The 20,891-nt window shown below is 39.4% G+C and overlaps 1 long non-coding RNA gene across 1 annotated transcript in view; it reads right to left on the bottom strand.

Moving 5' to 3' along the window:
* Positions 1-806: 806 nt before the first annotated feature.
* Positions 807-20,891, bottom strand: part of LOC113600974 (uncharacterized) — a 138,049-nt gene continuing 117,964 nt past the window's right edge. The window contains exon 3 of the long non-coding RNA XR_008295309.1: positions 807-2,648. This is a non-coding gene — a long non-coding RNA (uncharacterized LOC113600974). The remainder of the gene's footprint in view (positions 2,649-20,891) is intronic.

Consider the following 20,891-nt stretch of genomic DNA (forward strand, 5'->3'; position numbering starts at 1 on the left):
ACAAGCATCCTGATTAGTTATAAAACACTACTCTGGCCAATATTTCTTGTGAAGATACTGAGATATGTGTTTTCAGTTTAAGTTTGCAATGACTATCTTGGTTAATGTTTACACACTGTGTGTGTTAGAAAAGCAGGTGTAAATAGTGTCCCACAGTCTCTAATTAAACAGAGGTGGTTTTCCCCTTCAATTGGATTGGATTGATGAACTCACGGGAAACACTGATTAGTTGGAATCGGGGGACATTTTTTTCTAGTTATTCTTGGGATTTGGTCCATGAAAATAGTTTTTGGAATTGACTGGGAAATAAATTGATGCAAAAATAAATGTCTTCTTTGACTTCAAGAACTGGAGACTTCTTCACGCCTAATGTTCAAAAAGCATAAGCAAACAAAAAGATGTTCTGTTTCTTCCACACGGAACTAATTAGTTTCAGCTGTGTTTTGAGACCTCATCAAGCCAATTATGACATTGGGATCATTTAAATAGCAGAGCTTCTACTGAGGATGAAGTGAACTTGGGACGGTAAGACGATCTCTACGACGTATGTACTGCTTTAGGCTTTAAAAAATCTCCTATCATGCCCTGAATCCATTATCTTCTCCCCATTCTAACTCTGAGCAAAGGGACGTGCAACAGTAGTGGGTCCCACAGCAAATGAGTGACAGAACTCAGTCTAGTACAGGGGTCTTCATTCTCGGACTATGGCTTTCTTGTACTAGGCAACTCTTTGGGGCCATGGAACTCTCCAACAAAATCTCATCAGGAAGCCTAATATTTAAAACGGAGTAACTTGGCTTGATAATTCCAAGCCGATTTCAGTGCTTCCATCAATTTTCAAGATGCTTGCCGGATTGCAAGAATTTGCAAGAAAATCGATTTTTTTTCCCTACTTCATCTCCCAAAGAAATGGAGCTCAGAAGCCTTCTAAAGGCTTCTTAAGCTAAGGGTCTCATCACTGCTCATGGGCAGTGCTGTCACCAAGCAGGCTGACACCCAGGTGCCATATGCACTTCAACCGAATCTGAAGATGGGAGGCCTACCTCCAGCATGTCTCCAGGTATTGGCCTTGCATTTGGGACCATGCAGAAAAACATCAAAAAGAAGACCTAACTGAATCCCTCAAGATTCCCTCCCTTAACCACTGGTTAGCACATCCTTTCTTGAACAGTCTGTGAGAAAAGAAGGCAAGAAGAAACTCAATATATGTGAGTGTCTGCTGTTAGGCAAGGGATGTTTATGTAAGATGCTTTCCACATCCCATCCGGCTTTGTGAAATGGGTAGTTTTGTTCTCATTTTACGAAGGGAGAAAACAAGACTCCAAGTGGCTTCACAACTTTCCCAGGGGACTCTGTTAAGAGTTGGAATTTCAACCTGGGCATGTCAAATCCTGATGCCCATGTTCTTTCCACCATCCCATCTCTGAGCCTCTTACTGCTGGTGTCTCTCATAATCACCAGAAACAACAAAGTACTGGGCACAGGATTTATATTACAAGGTACCTTTTTATTATAAAAGCCAGATCTCCTCAGTTAGTAGACTATGGGCACTTTGAGGCAACCAGACCATGATAGATTTTGCTTTGAACAATGTCTCATGTATAAAAGGGGGTTCCCTAGTCTGATTCCCTCTTTTCAAAATGATAATACTGCATGCCATTATAATCTGTATTTATGATTACATGCTATACTATTTATAGACTCGAAAGACACTAATGGGTATCACTGACAGAAACACCTCTTTCCGTTCTGTTATAGGATGGCCTATACTAATCAGACACACAGGTCTGTTAGTTTGGGTTTTGTTTGATCAAATGAAGTAGTTGCTCAAGTCAAGGAGGACACAGATGCCATTCATGTCCAGGGAGATTCTTTGGCAGGAGAGGACTACACATTTCTAAATACACTGATTGAGTTCTCTGTTCTTGAGTTTTCATGACTATGGATGATCCTTTGCATCAGATCATCCAAAAAAACATACCAGAGCTGTCATTTCTGAATGCACTCATGATGAATTTCCTCTTACTGAGTAGCTCTTTCTGGAAGAGTTCCTGGAGGTATATATCATTTGATTTCACAATAGCAAGTGCAGTTGCCCATACCAAAAAAAAAAAAAAAAAAAAGAGGAAGAAGAAAAGAAGGAGGAAAGAGAAGGAGGAGGAGAAGGCAGAATTATCTTTTTCTATTACGTGTAATTTTTTTTTAATCCAGCCTTTGCTCCTTTCTCTGCAGTAACGGTAATATTAGGAGATGGGACATTTTGGCAATTTCTTAGAATACAATCCTTTACCCCCAAATTTTAAATTATACTTGGCACTAAATGACAGCAGAGCATTGATATCAAATAATATACCCGGGGAATATCTATACAGACACAACACACAGTTCGAATCAAAGGACATAACTTCTCATTTCCTGTAAGTAGATCTTCTCTAGTTGAAAGGAGGAACCTGGATTTGGAACCCACTCAGCCTTCCCTCCTGTCTTAGCTCGGGCTACTACAACACATTACCATAGGTGGTTTAAACGATAAACATTCATTTCTCACTGTTCTGGAGGCTAGGAAGTCCAAGATCAAGGTGCCAGCAGACTCCGCTTCTAGTGAGAACTCACCTCCCGGTTTTGACACATCTGCCTGCTTGCTGGATCTGGTGGAGAGAAAGAAAGGGCTCTGGTCTCTTCTTTTAAGGATATCAATCCCATCGTGGGGGCTCCACCCCCATGACTGCCGCAAATCCTAATTAACTCCCAAAGGCTCCACCCCAAATACCATCACAATGGGGGTTAGGGCTTCAACATATGAATTTGGGGGAGGGTGAACATAAACATTCAGTTTATAATACCTCCCCTCTTGCTCCCTACTTTTTACTGCCCTTCCAACGGACTCTGCAGAGCCAGATTTGGAAACTCCTGTTCTCACATGGACTCTTCTTCCAGCGAATACTCCCTGCAAAACAAAGGCATTCTCCTTTTCCCTTTGTTTCAGCTGACACACAGCCTTGCAGAACCCCCGACAATAGTTCTCCTTCAAATAACTGGAATTCTGAAGGTGGCCTCAGGGGAAGGGGGATGGGAGGGAAGAAAGTTGTAATAGCAGCAAATTCTTCATTCTGTAAGGCCCCTTTTGGTTGTTATAATATTTTCTTTTTCCCATAAGGAAAAACAAAATCGTTTTGGTAAACATTTTTAGTAAATTTAGAAATCATCTCAAAATTACAAAAGAATTCGCGCTCATTTAACTTGGTACAAATAAATTTAGCCTGTGTCTCTGAACCAAACTTTGGGTTTTAAAAACTTGAAAAAGCCTAGCTGTTTCCGGATACACACAACGAGCTGCAAATCCTCGTGGCCAGAGATTGCTAATTAGAAGGTCCTGTGATATTTCAAAAATAGGAAAAATCCGGTGCTTTGAAAACCTTTGGCGGCAACAACAACAACAAAAAAGATAAAACAAAAACTGGCAAGGTCAGAGTGATGGGCATCCATTTGCATGCGGGAAACTGAGCTAAAAGGCTCTGGGCTCCAAAGCATGAGAGGGCTGTTTTCCGGTACTGCTAAAGCCTTGCCCTCAGGCTCCCTTGTATAGCTCCAGCCCTTAGGAAGTTTGCAAGCACCTGGAATGTCCAGAAGGTTGCCCCTGCCTATTGGAACTCTGCATGGTCAGAGGGCAGAAAAAGCCTTCCGTGGCCTCTACTCCTTAGCCTTACAAGCATATCTCGGGGGGAGGTTTATAACCAGCAAACTGTTAATGAAAAGAGCAAGAGGATACCAAAGTTTTTATTTTTATTTATTTTAAGTTTATTTATTTTGAGAGAGAGAGCAAGAGAGAGCATGCCCATGTGTGAGCAGGGGAAGGAAGGTGAGAGAGGGAGAGAGGTAATCCCAAGCAGGCTCCACACTGTCCGTGTGGAGTCTGATTCGGGGCTCGAACTCATGAACTGTGAGATCATGACCTAAGCTGAAACCAAGAGTTGGACGCTTAATTGACTGAGCCACCCAGATGCCCCAAGAGGCTACCAAAGGTTTGAGGTAATAAACTTAAAAACACGAAGAGTTCATTCCAAGTTACCCCTACAGTAATACCTCTTTTGTTCACTTGTGTTCTTGGGCACTTTCTTGAGCAGGGGAGAGAGCTGTGGGGTTTCAGCCAGCATCTGCAGAAATGCACCTCACTCATGGTCTATTTTAAGGATGCAGCAGCCTGCAGTCTATGCCCATGGGACTAAGTCACTCAGAAGGCATCATCTGCCACATTCGATGGCAGAAATAAAGACTGAGAACCGCCAGGTGATGAGATACCTAGATGTCTGCCTTCTCTCCCCACAGCAAGTTTGCAATCTCTGAGACTTTTGCTCTGAGGCCTCTGCTTCCAGAGGCCGCGAACACACACGAGTGGCAGGAAATAGCTACAACCCAAGGAAACTTTACCTGCCAAACCCCACCATTTAATTCCCCTAGAGGACTCTAGTGGAACTTTAATGAAATTAAGCTGAGGTTCCCAAGGCAATTATAGGTGGCCACATTTGCAAATAGCAATTTATACACCTGTTTGGGGCAGCCGTTTGCCTCTATCCTGATCTGTTTTTCTAACTCTTCTTAAGAACAGCTCACCTTGCATGAATAAAACACGATGCTGTCTAATTGCCCTAATAGAGCAGAGCTATTTAAAATTTATTCTGACCACTCTTCTTGTAAAGCAAGTCATTGTATACTGCCTTTTCTATTTGCTTATGAATGTGGAATTGTATGCATTTTGTTGGCTCAAAGCAGGGCATCTCTATGTTGTAAGCAGGCCGATGAAATCTATGGTTCATTGAACGAACACTTGATTAAAAATGAAAATGTTCATGCCCTTTGTTCAGTGAGATGAAAAGTGTCTGTGTCTTAAGTAAATAACACAGATTCTGAGGAAAGGATGACACTGAGAGTGGGGTCCTGTTCAGAGACTGAACAGTGGGGACTCTGCTGTTTTGTGGTATAGGAGTGGCTAGGGGGTGGGGGTGAGGCAGTTCTCACCGGTGCAGGTTTAGAGAGTTTGCCGCCTTCGGCAGCATGCCTGAAGCTGGGGTGGTAATCTACACGTAGAATGGAATCCGGCTTTCATTCCACAGACACAGCCCTCTCTGCACCAGAGCAGCCGTTTCCCTATGGCGGTCACGAAAGCCTCCGCAAACACACATGGAGGTCACTGGCCAGAGTTCTGTCCTGCAGGGCGAAGCAAGCCCTCTCATAGCTGCTGAGTCCCAGGACCTACTCCTCGGGCAGGAAGATCGATCATGAGGTAGTTTAGTCAGAGGATCACGGGCGAGTCAGGAGACAAGGAAATTCAGAAACCAAAGTCAAAAGTGATTGTGTATAGAAGAGGAAACCAGCTGCACCTGGCAGTCTGCTACCAAATCAGAAGGGCTGTAATGGAAGACGGATGCGTTTATAGAAAATCCACCTCCCGTCCCCCACGGCCAAAACTGCTGCCCTCTTCACAGGGAGTCAATGTATTAAGTTTGGCAGCTCTCGTAGAGCTTGCCATGCCAGGGAGGTTATTAAAACCCAACTGAAATGGTTTCAGAACTCAAACTGGAAACAAGAGTGAGGAAAATGCTAACACCAAAGTGACAGACCAGAACGAAATGGAGCTAGGTTCGTAGGCTCTCTGGCTCATGTTTCAGGAGGTTCCACGTGTTAAAATAGGCTGAAAAGTTAGCTAAATAAAACAAAGTGCCAAGCAAGACATTTAACACCCTTGAAAGGGGGCTTACCAATGAGAGGGTTCCATGATTCATATTGTTGACTGAGCTTCATTTTTAGGAGTCTGAAGACAAGATTAATTATGACTACATCCCTTAAAATATCTGCTGCATATGAGGGATTTTAACCTCCCCCCACCCCCACCCCACCCTCACCTCCTAACGTTTTTCAGTGATTTGAAGGATCTCAAACATATTTTCTGGTTCTCAAGGATGAACATTCCCCTTCCTCACCAGCACCAGTGGTGGTACTCTGAGAGTACCAGAGATTGGAAAAGCAGATGAGTGATGTGTTTACTGTCACATATTACAGACTTTAAGAGTGCAGGCCAAAACCTTTTTGGAAAAACATACTAATTTCAGAGTAATACAATTTAGAACACTCGCTAAAACTTCAGAGGGACTGATGTTAGCAGGGTAGCTCAGGAGAGCTACCAACAGATTATACTTATTTTTCCTGGTAGTTTTGTGTGTGTCCAAATAGAGCTATCGCTGCAAAACATCAGCTATCATCTCTGGGAGGCCTTCAGTTGAGAAGTGACAAATGACTTTCATCTTTGAAGCCAAAATGGGAGTTTTCAGGCCTACTGAAAAGGGTAGTGATAGGCAGCAGCCATGAGAAAACATGGTAAAACCAAGTCATGACCATGTAGCTCAGAGGAGAGAGAAAGGGCTGAATCCCCAATCCCAGTGGCCATGACCATAAAGAATTTTCATAAAGAGGACAGGAATGTCAGAGCTAATGGTCAACAGCTAATGTTCCTTGTGGCTTCTTAAAACAATTCAGTGACTGTTTTGTTCATTTCAAAAATAGACATGTTCTATATTCACTTTTTTCCCCCATAAACTTTTGTCTCCCATTCAACAGCACATCCTGGCAACTCTGCCTTCAAAATGTACTCAGATTCCAATATTTATCACCACTATAACACTATGGTGATCGAGCATGATTACATCTCACCTGGATTATTGGAGTAGCCTCCCATCAGTTTTCCCTGAACCTACCCTGCCTCCATGGGGCTAGTTCTCAGTGCAGCATCCAGAGTGACCCATAGATACAGAGGAGCTCTGTTCAGAACCTCATCAATGATAAAGGATTGGGGGGAAAATGGTGGAGTAGGAAGCACCAGGAATCTGCCTCCTCATCTACAGAACAATTGCACTAGCAGAATCTGCCCAAAGTAACTATTCTGGAGTCTCACAACTTCCAGGGGAAGGCTAGGACAGCAAATTGTGGTTAACTTTGGTCAACTTCAGTTTATACTACAGTAACAGCTACCCACCCCCGACTCCCAACCTCATAACAGGCAGCTGTGCATGTATTCCTGGAACAGCCTGCATACAGCTTTCAGGAGCCAGGCAGAGGAAAAAGGACCCTATCCTCCAAACACCAGGGGTCTGTGCTCTGTTAGCTGATTGCTGCTTCTGATCACAGAGGTGCAGACAAAGAGAACAGCCAGTATCGTTGCACCTTTTCCTATTGTTCAAAGCCCCTCTCCCTCTGGCTGAAGTGACTTACAGGGGATTTAAAGGACTGGCACCCTTATCCCCCATTCATTTCTCTTTTTTTCTCCTCTTTGAGAGCTAGACATTAAAGACTAGTACACTCAAAAACAATTGCATACATGAAGAAAAGTAGAAAGTTACCACGTATGTCCAGGGAAAGGCTCAGAAAAGATCTGAGAAGACCTTAAGTTTACACCCCAGGATGATCCTTGACACAGAGACAGATAAATAAAGAAGTAAATAAAGAAACAAACAAGAAAGAAACAAAACAAATAAAGAAGTAAATACAGAAGTAAATAAAGAAACAAACAGGAACAGTAGCAAAACACAGCAAATTCTGGGAAGGAAGATGCTCTGATTTCCATAGTTACCATACAATTAGATTCAAATGTCTAATTTTCAACCAAAAAATCAAAAGCCATAGAATGAAACAGGAAAATATGATCCATTTAAAGGAAAAAAATAAGTCAACAGAAGCTGTCACTGAAAAGGACCTGACGACAGTTGTACCTGACAAAGACTTTAAAATAATCCTCTTAACCATGCTCAAAGGACTAAAGAAAGATACAGAGAAAGTCAAGAAAATGATGTGTAAACAAAATGGGAATATCAGTAAAGAGAAAACCAAAAAACAAAATTTTCAGAAAGAAATTCTGGTGCTTAAAACTACACTAAGGGTTATGAAAAGTGATTCAAAGGCAGATGTAAGGAGGCAGAAGAAAGAATGGGTGTGAAGATAGAAAAATGGACATTGTCAAGTCTGAGGAACAGAAAGAAAACAGATTGAAGCAAAGTGAGCTGAGCCTAGAGGTGTGTGGAACACCATCATGTGGACCAACATATGCATTACGGGAGTCCCGGAAGAAGATAGAGGCAGAAAAAGTATTTGAATAAACTAAGGCTCAACACTTTCCAAATTTGACAAAAGACATGAATATAAACATTCAAGAAGCCTAATGAACTCCAAGTAAAATGAACTCAAAGAAATCCACACTGAGACATATGATAATCAAACTTTCAATAGAAAAAAATAAAAAGAGAATCTTAAAAGCAGTGAGAGAGAAACAATTTGTCACATAGAAGGGACAATTTCTCATGAAGGAATAAAATCATTAGCAAATTTCTCATCTGAAATTTTGGAGGCCAGAAGGTAGTGGGCTGATACATTCAAGGTACTCAGTGAAAAAAGCTGTCAACCAAAAATCCTTTATCTAGCAAAATTGTCCTTCAGGAGTGAGGGAGAAATTAAGATATTCCCAGATAAACACAAGCTGAGGGAGTAATTACTCCCAGACCTGCCCTGAAAGAAATGCTCAAGGGACTCCTGCATGGTGAAATGAAAAGGCACTATATAGTAACTAGAAGGAATATAAGAAATGAAGATCTCAATAATGTCAAATACATGGGCAGTTGTAAAAGATACTATTATTGTAACAATGGTTTATAACTCCATTTTTTTTGTTTTCTACATGATTTAAGAGACTAAAATATTTTTTTTAAATATTATTCAAAACAGTATCATTGTAGCTTTGGTGTGATTTGTTGTTTCCTACATAATTTTGGACACTAATTAATTTAAAAGAGTTATTAACTATGCTGTTGAACATACAATGTATAAAGATGTAATCTTGTGACATTACCAACTGAAAGGTGGGGACAGAGCTATAAAGGAACAGGTTTTATATGTTAAAAACTTTCAAACTATTACTATATTGAAAACTATTATTGAAGTTAAGCTGGCATAATTCAAATTGGAGTGTAATAACTTTAGGATGTTAAATGTAATCCCTATAATAGCCAAAAAGAAAATAGCTATGAATATGCACAAAAAGAAATGAGAAAAGAATTCAAATATTTCACAATTTAAATTGTGAAAAATTAAAGTTTAAAAATTTTTAAATTAAATTTTAATTTGAGATAAAAAAATTAAATTTAAAAAATTAAAAAAATTTAAATTTAAAAATAAAAATCAAATAAATGCAAAAGAATATAATAATGCAGGAAATGAGGGGGAAAAAAGCTATGAGGCATATAGAAACCAAATAGCTAAATGACAGAAGTAAGGCCCTCTTTGTCAGTAATTACTTTAAATGTAAATAGATTAAACTCTCCAAAAATATATGATCCCACTATATGCTGTCTACAAAGAACTCACTTTAGCTCCAAACCCACAAATAGATAGAAAGTGAGAGTATGGATATTCCATGCAAATAGTAACCAAAAGAGAGTGGGGGTGACTATACTAATGTCACACAAAATAGACTTTAAATCAAAACAGATTTCAAGAATTGGAGAATATTTAAGTGTTTGCGACTTTCTTCCTTTTCCAAACAGTGGGGTAACAAATGTGCCAATTTTTACAGACACTGAATGTTTTAGAACAGAAGCTCGGTGCCACTACAGGTCTTACAAACCAGGATTGATCCTGTGTATTGAACACTTTGCACTGTCAATGCATTTTATCCTCACAACCCTGTCAGGTAGCTATGATGGTCACCCCCACTTTACAGATGGGCAAACTGAGCCTTACAGTCACAGTAAGTGGAGGCACTAGGACAAAACCCAAACATATGAAGAGGAAACTCCTGCACCTAGCCTGTGTGATTGTGCAGCAAAGGCAACAACACAGGTGAGAGAGGCAAGGAGGGTCGGGGAAGGGGATTCATGAGCATGAACTAAGATATGCCTCCTTAAGCACAGTATCTGGTGAGCAATAAATGATGCCATCACCAGAAAATGGCAATGATGCCAATGCCTTTTTTTCAAGAGGCAAAGAAGAACATGATAAATTAATAAAAGGTTCAATACAGGAAGATATAACAATTAACAAACATTTATGCACCTAACAGACCAGCAAAATATATGAAAGAATTGAAGGGAGAAATAGCACAAAAATACTTGGAAACTTCCATACCCTATCTTCAATATTGTTCAAAACAAACTGATAGAAGTAAGGAAACAGAGGACTTAATATAATAAACCAAGTAGATCTACAAATATATATAGAATGCTACCCAACAAAAACAGCATAAACATGCTTCGCAAGTGCACGTGGGACATTTTCTTGGATAGGCCATATATTAAGCCACACATTAAGTCTCGATAGATTTAAAAAGACAGATATTATACAAAGTACCTTCTCTAAGCATATTGACATGGAGTTTGAAGTAAACAACAGAAGTAAATTGGAAGATTTATAGATTTGTGGAAATTAAAAACATTAACAAAAACAATGGATCAAGGAGGAAATTACAAGAAAAATGAAAACACAACATACCAAAATGTATGGGGCATAGCAAAAGCAGCGTTAAAGGGGGGAATTTTTTTTTTATTTAAAAATTTTACAGTAAAAAACAAGACAGATCTCAAATCAATAATCTAAATTTATAGCTTAAGGAACCAGAAAAATAATAACAAACAAAACCCAAAGCTAGCGCAAGGAAGATAATAATAAAGGCTAGAGAAAACATATAAGAAATGGAGTCGAAGGGTGCTGGGTGGCTCAGTCAGCAAAGCATCCAACTTTGGCTTAGGTTATGATCTCATGGTTTGTGAGTTCAAGCCCTACATAAGGCACCCTGCTGTCAGCATGGAGCCTGCTTCAGATCCTCTGTCCTATCCCTCTCTCTCTCTGTACCTTCTCTGATCATGCTCTCTCTCTCTCTCTCTAAAAATAAATAAACTTAAAAAAAAAGAAATAGAGAATAGAGAAATAATAGAGAATATCAATGTAACGAAAAGTTGGTTCTTTGAAAATAGGAATAAAATTGACAAATCTTTAGTTAGATGGACAGAGACAACAGGAGAAAAGATTCAAATTACTACAATCAGAAATGAAAGTGGGACATCATTACCAATTCTACAAAATGAAAAGGAATAGCAGAATATTACAAATAATTGTATACCAAAAAACTGGATAACACAGATGAAATGGACAAAATCTAACAAGACTAAAACCTAACAAAACTAAATCACAAAGAAATAGAAAAAGAATAGACCTGCAACCAGTAAGGAGATTGAATCAGTCATCAAAATTCTCCCTACATAGAAAAGCCCCAACCTGATAACGTCACTGGTGAATCTTATCAAATATTTAAGGAAGAACTATACCAATTCCTGTCAAACTTTTTAAAAAATTCAAGAGGAGGGTACACTTCTAAACTCATTCTATGAGGCTAGCATTATCCTGATTCCAAAGTCAGACAAAGATACTACAAGAAGAGAAAAATACGGACTAATATCTCCATCTACAATGACACAAACGTCTTCAACAAAATATTAGCAAACTGAATTCAGCAGCAAATCTAAAGGATTATACACCATGACCAAGTGGATAGGATGCAATGCAAGGATGGTTCAACAGACAAAAATCAATCAGTGTAATATATCACATTAACAGAAAGCAAGCAAGGAAGAAACACCATAATCTCAACTGATGCAGAAAAAGCATTTCGCAAAATAATAAAAAAATACTCAACAAACTATGAACAAAAGGAAACTACATCAATATAATTAAAGCTCTCTATGACATGAATAGACACTTTTCTGAAGAAGACATCCAGATGGCCAACAGACACATGAAAAGATCCTCAACATCACTCATCCTCAGGGAAATACAAATCAACACCACACTGAGATACCACCTCACACCAGTCAGAGTGGCTGAAATCAACAATTCAGGAAACAACAGTTGCTGGCAAGAGGACGTGGAGAAACAGGAACCCTCTTGCACTGTTGATGGGAATGCAAACTGGTGCAGCCGCTCTGGAAAACAGTGTGAAGGTTCCCCCCAAAATTGAAAATAGAACTACCTATGACCCAGCAATAGCACTACTAGGACACAGGAGCGATGATTCATAGGGGCACATGTACCCCAATGTTTACAGCAGAGCTTTCAACAATAGCCAAATTATGCAAAGAGCCTAAATGTCCATCAACTGATGAATGGATAAAGAAGATGTGGTTTATATATACAATGGAATACTATGTGGCAATGAGAAAGAATGAAATCCTGCCATTTGCAGCAATGTGGATGGAACTGGAAGGTATTATGCTGAGTGAAATGAGTCAGTTAGAGAAAGACAAATATCATATGTTTTCACTCATATGTGGATCTTGAGAAACTTAACGGAAGACCATGGGGGAAGGGAGGGGAAAAAATAATTACAAACAGAGAGGGAGGGAGGCGAACCATAAGAGACTCTTAAATACAGAGAACAAACTGAAGGTTGATGCGGGGGTTGGGGGGCGTGGAGGAGGGGGAAAATGGATTATGGGCATTGGGGAGGGCACTTGTTGGGATGAACCCTGGGTGTTGTATGTAAGCGATGAACCATGGGAATCTACCCCAAAAACCAAGAACACACTTTACACATTGAATAGTAGCCAATTTGACAATAAATTATATTATTTTTAAAGAAGGAAAAACTTACAGAAAACAACATAGTCAATGATGAAAGACAGTTTTTTCCAAGACTTGCCATTCTGCTCAACATAGTACCGGAAGTTCTAGCCAGAGCAATTAGGCAAAAAAGAAAAATAAAAGGTATCCAAATAGTAAAGAAAGAAGTAAAATTATCTCTGTCCACAGATGACATGATTTTATATGGATAAAAACTAAAGATCACACATGCAGACACACAGAACACATAAATTGATAGAACTAATATAATAAATTCAGCAAAGTAGCAGGATACAAAGTTAACATACAAAAATCAGTTGCATTTCTATACACTAACAATGAACAATCTGAAAAGGAAATTACAAATATAATTCCACTAATAATAGCATCAAAAAGAATAAAATACTTAGGAATTCACTAAGGAAACAGAAGACTTGTACAAGGGAACTACAATGCTTTGGTAAAACGAATTGCAGAAGATACAAATAAAAGGAAACAGATCCCACGTTCATGGATTAGAAGACCTAATATTATTAAGGTGTCAATGTTACCCGAAATAATCTATAGATTCAAAACAGTCTCTATCAAAATTCCAATGACTTTCTTTGCAGAAATAGAACAACTCATCCTGAAATTCAGATGGAATATCAAGAGACCCTAAATAGCCAAAACAATTTTGAAAAGAACAACAAAGCTGGAAGACTCACACTTACTCGTTTCAAAACTTACGACAAAGCTGCAGTAATCAAAACAGTGTAGTATTTGCATAATTACAGACATATGAACCAATGAAATAGAACAGGGAGCTCAGAAATAAATACCCACACGTATGGCCAAATGATGCCTGATAAGGGTGCTAAGACCATTTAATGACAAAAAGACAGACTTTTCAACAAAGGACGCTGGGAAAAACTGCATATCCACATACCAAAAAAAAAAAAAAAAAAAAAAAAAATGAAGTTAGACCTTCATCTAACACCATGTACAAAAAGTAATCCAAAATAGACCAAATACTTAATTAACATCCAGAATATACAGAGATCCCTAAAAACGAACAACAAAAAGCAAACAACCCCATTGAAAAGTGGGCAAAGTACTTGAATAGATATTTCTCCAAAGGAAATACGCAAATGACCAGTAAGCATTTGAAAAGATGTTCAGTGTCACTAATCATGAAGGAAATGCAAATCAAAACTATAGTGAGATACCCACTCATTAGAATTGCAACTAAAACAAAAGGAAACACAGAAAATAACAAATGTGGGTGAGAATTCAGAGAACTGTGCACTATTGGTGGAAGGTAAAATGGTACAGCCACCATGGAAAACATGGCAATTCCTCAGAAATTAGAAATAGGAATACCACAGGATCCAACAATTCTACTTCAGATTATATGCCCAAAATAACTGAAAGCAGTCTGCACATCCTTGTGTACCCATATTTACCGCAGCATTATTCACAATCGCTAAAACATGGAGGCAACCCAAGTGTCCACGACAGATGAGTGGATGTGTAAAATTGGCTCCACACGTACAATGGAATATTATTCGCCCGTAGAAAGGAAGGAAATTCTGACATTTGCTGCCACATGGATGAACTTTGAGGACCTTATTATGCTCAGTGAAATAAGCCAGTCACAAAAATACAAGTACTATATGATTCACTTATAGATACTAGGAGTCACTCATGAACAAAGCAGGGGCCTGTGTGGCTCAGTCAGTTAAGCGTCCAACTTCAGCTCAGGTCATGATCCCACAGTTCATGAGTTCGAGCCCTGAGTCAGGCTCTCTGCTGACAGCTCAGAGCCTAGAACCTGCTTCAGATTCTGTGTCTCCCTCTGTCTCTGCCCCTACCCCACTCATGCTCTCTCTCTCTCTTTCTCAAAAAATAAATAAACATTTAAAAATTAAAAAAAAAAATAAGGAATCAGAATGATGGTTGCTGGGGATTTAAGTGGCGAAAGAATGAGGGGTTATTTTTTAATAACTACAGAATTGCAGTTTAACAATATGAAAAGAGGGGTGTGTTGTAGGTTTTGGCCAGACCATTTGGCCAGAGCAATTTACTAATGATGGGAGAGCAGGTTTTGGGGGCCAAGAATCAGGAGTTCTGGTTTAGACAGGTTAAGTTTGTACTTAACATGTCCTTAGGATATTTGAGAGGAGAAAGTAAGCAGGCAGACATACTTGAGCCCAGAGCTCGGTGGAGAGGCCCAGACTAGAGATGTAAACTGTGGGGCCATGGGTGTTAGGTAACACATAAATCCACAGAACTGCAAGAAATAGAGTGAGAATAGGGAAGAGAAGTCTGAGGACTGAGTCTTGGGCACTCAAACTTTTAGAAGCTAAGAAAGGGAGATGGAGCTTGCAGTGCAGACCGAGATGGAAGAAACTGTGATGTGGCAGGAAAACAGGATGATATTGAATTCCAGGAGACAGGGAATTGCCTGAATTCCAGGAGGGAATGATCCATGCTATCAAGGATGCTAAGAGGTCCAGTAAGATAGGAATTAGAAGGGATTGCTTGACTTGGTAACCTTGATCCATATAGTACATTGGTTTCCTGGGACTGACACAACAAACTGCCACAAACTGGGATGACCTAGAACAACAAAATCCATTCTCTTACAGTGCTGGAGGCCACAGGTCCAAAATCAGGGTGCCAGCAGGGCCACGCTCTCCCTGAAGGATCTAGGGAAGAATCTCTCCTTGTTTTTTCCTAGACTCTGGTGGTGGCTGTCCATCCTTGGTGTTCCTTGACTTATAGACATACCACTCTAACTTCTGCCTCTGTTGTCACCTGGTATTCTCCCCTCTTGTCTCTCTCTCTCTCTCTCCCCTTCTTATAAGGACACCACTCATACCAGATGAAAGACCCACAGTACCTCAGTATGACTTCATCTTAACCACACCAGCAACGACTCCATTCCTAAATAAGGTCCAACATATTTCTTAGGGGACACACTTCAGCCCATAACACAGTTTCAGAAGCCTAATAGGGGAGGGAAGAATGTGAGACGAAGACAGTATGTATAGATAACTCTTAAAGATTTTGGCTGCTAAGAAGAGCATAGCAATGGGGCAGTTGTTGGTGGGGTGGTGCAGAATATCTAAGAGAGTTTTATTTTATGTTTTTAAGATGAAAGATATTATACCAGGATTTGGATACTGATGAAAATAATTCAGTATAAAGGAAAAAATTATGATGCAAAGAAAAAGGGAGGATTGCAGGAGCGAAAGACTTGCATAAGACCATGGCAAGGGGACCCAGAGCAGAGTGGAGTGGTCTTGAGATGGGAGCAGGTCAATTCATCCACTGGCAGCAAGAAGAAAGGCATGTGAGTTGGGAGAGGCACTGGAAGAAGGTGAGATCATTCTCTTTTGTTCTTCTCTGTTTTGTTTTTCAGTAAAATGTGAAAATGAGGATTGGTGAGGGGATGTTGTAGGTCTGAGCAGACAGGAGAGGCATGAAAGTCATTTCAGAGAGTGAGAAAAAAGACCGACCAAAACGTGAAAAGCATGGTTATTTTTTGAGTTCTCTTTGGGAATGAAAATGTCCAGGAGTGAAAAACGATTGAGGGTGGAAATAGGGGAGACACCAGAGACCAAAGAGACAGAGACAAATTGTCTTGAAGAGAGGTAGGCTGGGTGCATAGCAAAATCAGCAAATGAGCACACAGGGAAACTCAGACATTGGGAAAGACATGGCTCCCCTCCCCCCTCCCTTTCCTCCATTTCCTCCAGAACACTGGACTCATCAGGGTGCCGCTAGCACTCCCACCCAAGGTTGCAGGGACCGCAGAAGGCTCAAAGCAGGAAGGCAACTGTGCGTATGCAGCTCAGACAGGTAGGAAGCCTTTGTCTTCAGGGTCTGTCAAGTCACCAGCCTGGTCCAGGTCTCACCAGAGGGCTCTCTACAGCCCTCTTCCCAAAGATCTTTGAGAGGAAATACAAAGAGGGCAAGGTTTCAGTAAGTTATATTTCATTTGGGGTGTGTGTATGTGTGTGTGCCTTTTATATTCTTCACTTAACAAAGGTATGTTAAGCAATGGAAATGCCATGGAAACCAAGACAGATGTGGTGTCTGCCCTCATGGAAAAGCAGTAGGGTGGGAGACAGATAACCAGGTAACTACTCCATTAAACCCTGGTAAGGTCTGTGATGAGAAAATGCAGGTGGTGGTTCTTGGGTTAAAGAACTCACCTCTATATTTTTAATTTTTTTAGAGGTGAGTTCTTTAACCCAAGAACCACCACCTGCATTTTCTCATCACAGACCTACCCTATGACCCAGCAATAGCACTGCTAGGAATTTACCCAAGGGATACAGGAGTGCTGATGCATAGGGGCACTTGTACACCAATGTTTACAGCAGCCCTTTCAACAATAGCAAAATGATGGAAAGAGCCTAAATGTCCATTAACTGATGAATGGATAAAGAAGATGCGGTTTATATATACAATGGAATACTACTTGGCAATGAGAAAGAATGAAATCTGGCCATTTGTAGCAACGTGGACAGAACTGGAGAGTAATATGCTAAGTGAAATAAGCCAGGCAGAGAAAGACAGAAACCATGTTTTCACTCATATGTGGATCCTAAGAAACTTAACAGAAGACCACGGGGAAGGGGAAGGGGGGGAAAAGTTACAGAGAAGGAAGGAGGCAAACCATAAGAGACTCTTAAATACTGAGAACAAACTGAGGGTTGACGGGGGGTGGGGGAAAGGGGAAAGTGGGTGATGGGCATTGAGGAGGGGACCTGTTGGGATGAGCACTGGGTGTTGCATGGAAACCAATTTTACAATAAATTATATTTAATATATATATCTTTATATATATCTTTATATATATATATAAAGAACTCATTATATTAAATTATATTTAAACTCATTATATTAAATATAAATTATATTTAATATATATTTATATATATCTTTATATATGTATAAAAATATATGTATAATTATATATATAAATATATAATGGCATTATATTAAATATAAATTATATTTAATATATATCTATATATGTATATATACATATATAATATATACATATGTATGTATATACATATATATAACATATATTTGTATATATACATATATATACAAATATATATATATTATTTATATATATATAATATATATATATAAATAAAGAACTTACCTCTAATGACATCTCTGCCACCTTCCTTTGGGGTCTGCACGGACGCTCAAACTTCCCACTGCCAGCTAATGCTCGTCTCTGCTTCCCCTCGCTTTGTCTTAGTTTCCAAGGTATAGCCAGCTGCCCAGAACCACTCTTCCTGGGATCCATGTTTCTATAATTGTGGCAGCCCAGCATATGGGACTACCTGCCCACCAGGGCTGTCCTTTCATGGGATGTTGTCTCAACGCGACTTTTCAGAGTAGAATTCAAGGATGTGGACAGCTTCATATGCAATTCAGCAGCTCAGAGCCTTCCCTTCCTAACTGAGAAAGCTCAGCTTACAAAGGAAGTTGAACTCCTTAGAGAAAGGGGAGTCTTGGATCCCAGGCGATTGTTTTATAGAATGAAAAAATGACGCTACCATCTCTCATCCTACCCCACAGATGCTCCTCCAAACACTCATATCAACCATACCCAGCCCAGGCACTCTCCCTCTCTCTGTCTCTCTCCCTCATACTCTGGCCCTTTGGACCTTTTAAAATATCCCTCCAGATTTTCTGACAAAGGATTAGTAGCAGTCATTCAAAAATAACTTCTCAATTTTGATGTTAGTATCTTTTATCTTGCAGAAAGAGGAGGGATAGAGTTTGTAATGAGTGGGGAAATCAAGAGATCTGCGTAAGTGTGGGTTCTGGAACTGACAAACTATATGACCTTGAACAACTTACTAAACCACTTTGGCTTCGTGTTTCTTGTCTGAACGTTAGGTAATTGGTCTAGAATCAATAATCCTCAAACTTTTTTTTATATTGAAAGTATATTTTAAAAATGAAAATATTAAGTATTTAGAGGAAAGAATCTCCAAATATGGCACAGTTACATCAACAGGGTCCTGCAATGTAAATTTATGGTTTGGGCAATCCGCTTTTACAGAATTCTCCTTTTAAGAACCTAAATTTGATCATAATTTTCTCCCACTTAAAAGTCTTTGTAATTTTTCATTGCCTGAAGCAGCAACTTTCCAAACTTCAATACCTATACATCCCTCTCAGAGGCATTTCTGATAGACATGCATCCCCAGTATATGTGTATAGTAAGTTACAGACATATACTGCTCTAAGGTATACACATGTAGTATGTGCATTACAAAACATGGGCACAATTTTCAATCTTAAATGATTAAATGAGGGACAAGAAGCACTGCTTTTAAAATATGAGCAAGGTTAAGATCACAACATATAAGACCCTCGACCTGAATCCGTATTCTCAACCCTCCATTTCTTGATTTCGGAGACCATCAGTGCTACTCAGTATTTCTAGCTCTCTGAGACAATGGGAGACCTGCACTCCTTGCTTTTCTTTGTAGTTAGACCATCTGACCTGCCTTGGCCCATGTAATATGAGCAGAAGTGCTGTGCAGCACTTCTGGACAGGAGCTTCAAGGAAAACTTGCGGCTTTCCGTGTTGTTTCATGTTGTCTGCATTACCAACTGTGGAAGCACGAGGATGGGGCTTCCAGCAGCCTGGATTACTCAGTAGCTGCAATGAGTCCACACTATGACTGTCCCTACAATGAGCAGAGCTGCCCTGCTGACTCCTGGAGAACATTCAGTGTGAGTGAGAAATAAACTTGATTGTGTTGAGCCACCAAGACAGGGCTGATTGGTTACCAATGTGTTACCTACCTTATCCTGGCTGATACACTCAGTCAGGCAAGCTGTCTATCAATTCCCTTTATGCTTCAGTTTCTTCATCATCAAGATCAGGAAGACAATAGTAACAAGCTTATAGGTTTGTTGTTTAAGCTAATTAAATAAGCTAATGCATGCAAAGCATTGAGAACAATGCGCAGAACACAGTATGCACTCTGGAAAGGTTAGCTTTATTTCTATTGCAAAAGCCCTTTTGCTTTTACAAAGATATAATTAATTAGAATGCTTTTTAAAGCAAGAATAATGTGTGGAAACTCAAGTTAACTGGTACTCTATTTCCAATTTGTCCCAGAAATATCCTAGACCACAGTGCGATGAAACAGTCCTGATAGCCCACTTGCATCAATGTCCTAGTATAAGGAACTCAAGCATTGTGTCCTAAAGGGTTGAAAAACACACATAAAAACACGATGCAGCTTCCTAAAGAGCCAATTTTTAGGATGGTCAATTATTTTAAAAATAATTTCTATAAGTATACAATACTTATGTTATTATGGAGCAGAACACTATATTCAGTTTAGATTAAAACATGAGTGTTTAATGCTATCTAATACATATAATAGGCTCTAACCACTGTGAACATTCATTCACACTCTTCCCCATTAGTGATCTGTCTTTTGACCCCTGTTCCTTCATCCTTCAAGGAATCTGGCATGTCAGGTGACAGAAAATAAACCTCTCTTGTGTAAAACAGTTGGGACCAATCAGGGCAACTGTGTCCACAAAGAGAAACAATCAACTGGATCTTTGCACCCATCGATGTTTCACATGTGTTCTCAGAATGATAAGAATTTTCTAGCATGCAATCCTCCTTTCAGACATGCTCAGACATTGGATATCAAAGAGGTAACTTGGTATTTCTAGATGTAAAGATTTTACCCTTTCATATCTGGTAATATCAGGGAAAATTAAAAAAAAAAAAAAAAGTAATCCCTGAAACTACAAAATGAAGCCAGTGAGCCTAAATTTAAATGTGTATCCAGTTGGTGGCTAGACCACAAAGAAAAGAACTATTCCAAGTAACTTAAAAATTCAGTATTTGGGATATACCCTACAGCCAAAAAGAATTGCAAAAACAAGTCTTAAATTGTTTTCAGTAATTATGGTGTTAGCCGTAGTTTTGGATTTGTTGTCCTAAAGCTGCTGTGGGCATATGGTAGGATGGAGCAAACGGATAGGTATGTGATGTTCTAATTTTGTAAATCCCACGGTCATGCAGAACCTGGATTCTTAGCATAGAGAAAGGAGACCCAGATGTAAGATCAAAGAGATTAAGACTCTGCAGAACTAAATTTGATTTAGAAATATTAGTAAGAACTCCTGATATATTTTATGTTAAAAAAAAGCCAAAGAAACAACGAACAACCTAGTAACAATGA

Source organism: Acinonyx jubatus, chromosome A1, assembly GCF_027475565.1.
Source record: "Acinonyx jubatus isolate Ajub_Pintada_27869175 chromosome A1, VMU_Ajub_asm_v1.0, whole genome shotgun sequence".
In the NCBI taxonomy this organism is placed as follows: Eukaryota; Metazoa; Chordata; class Mammalia; order Carnivora; family Felidae; genus Acinonyx; species Acinonyx jubatus.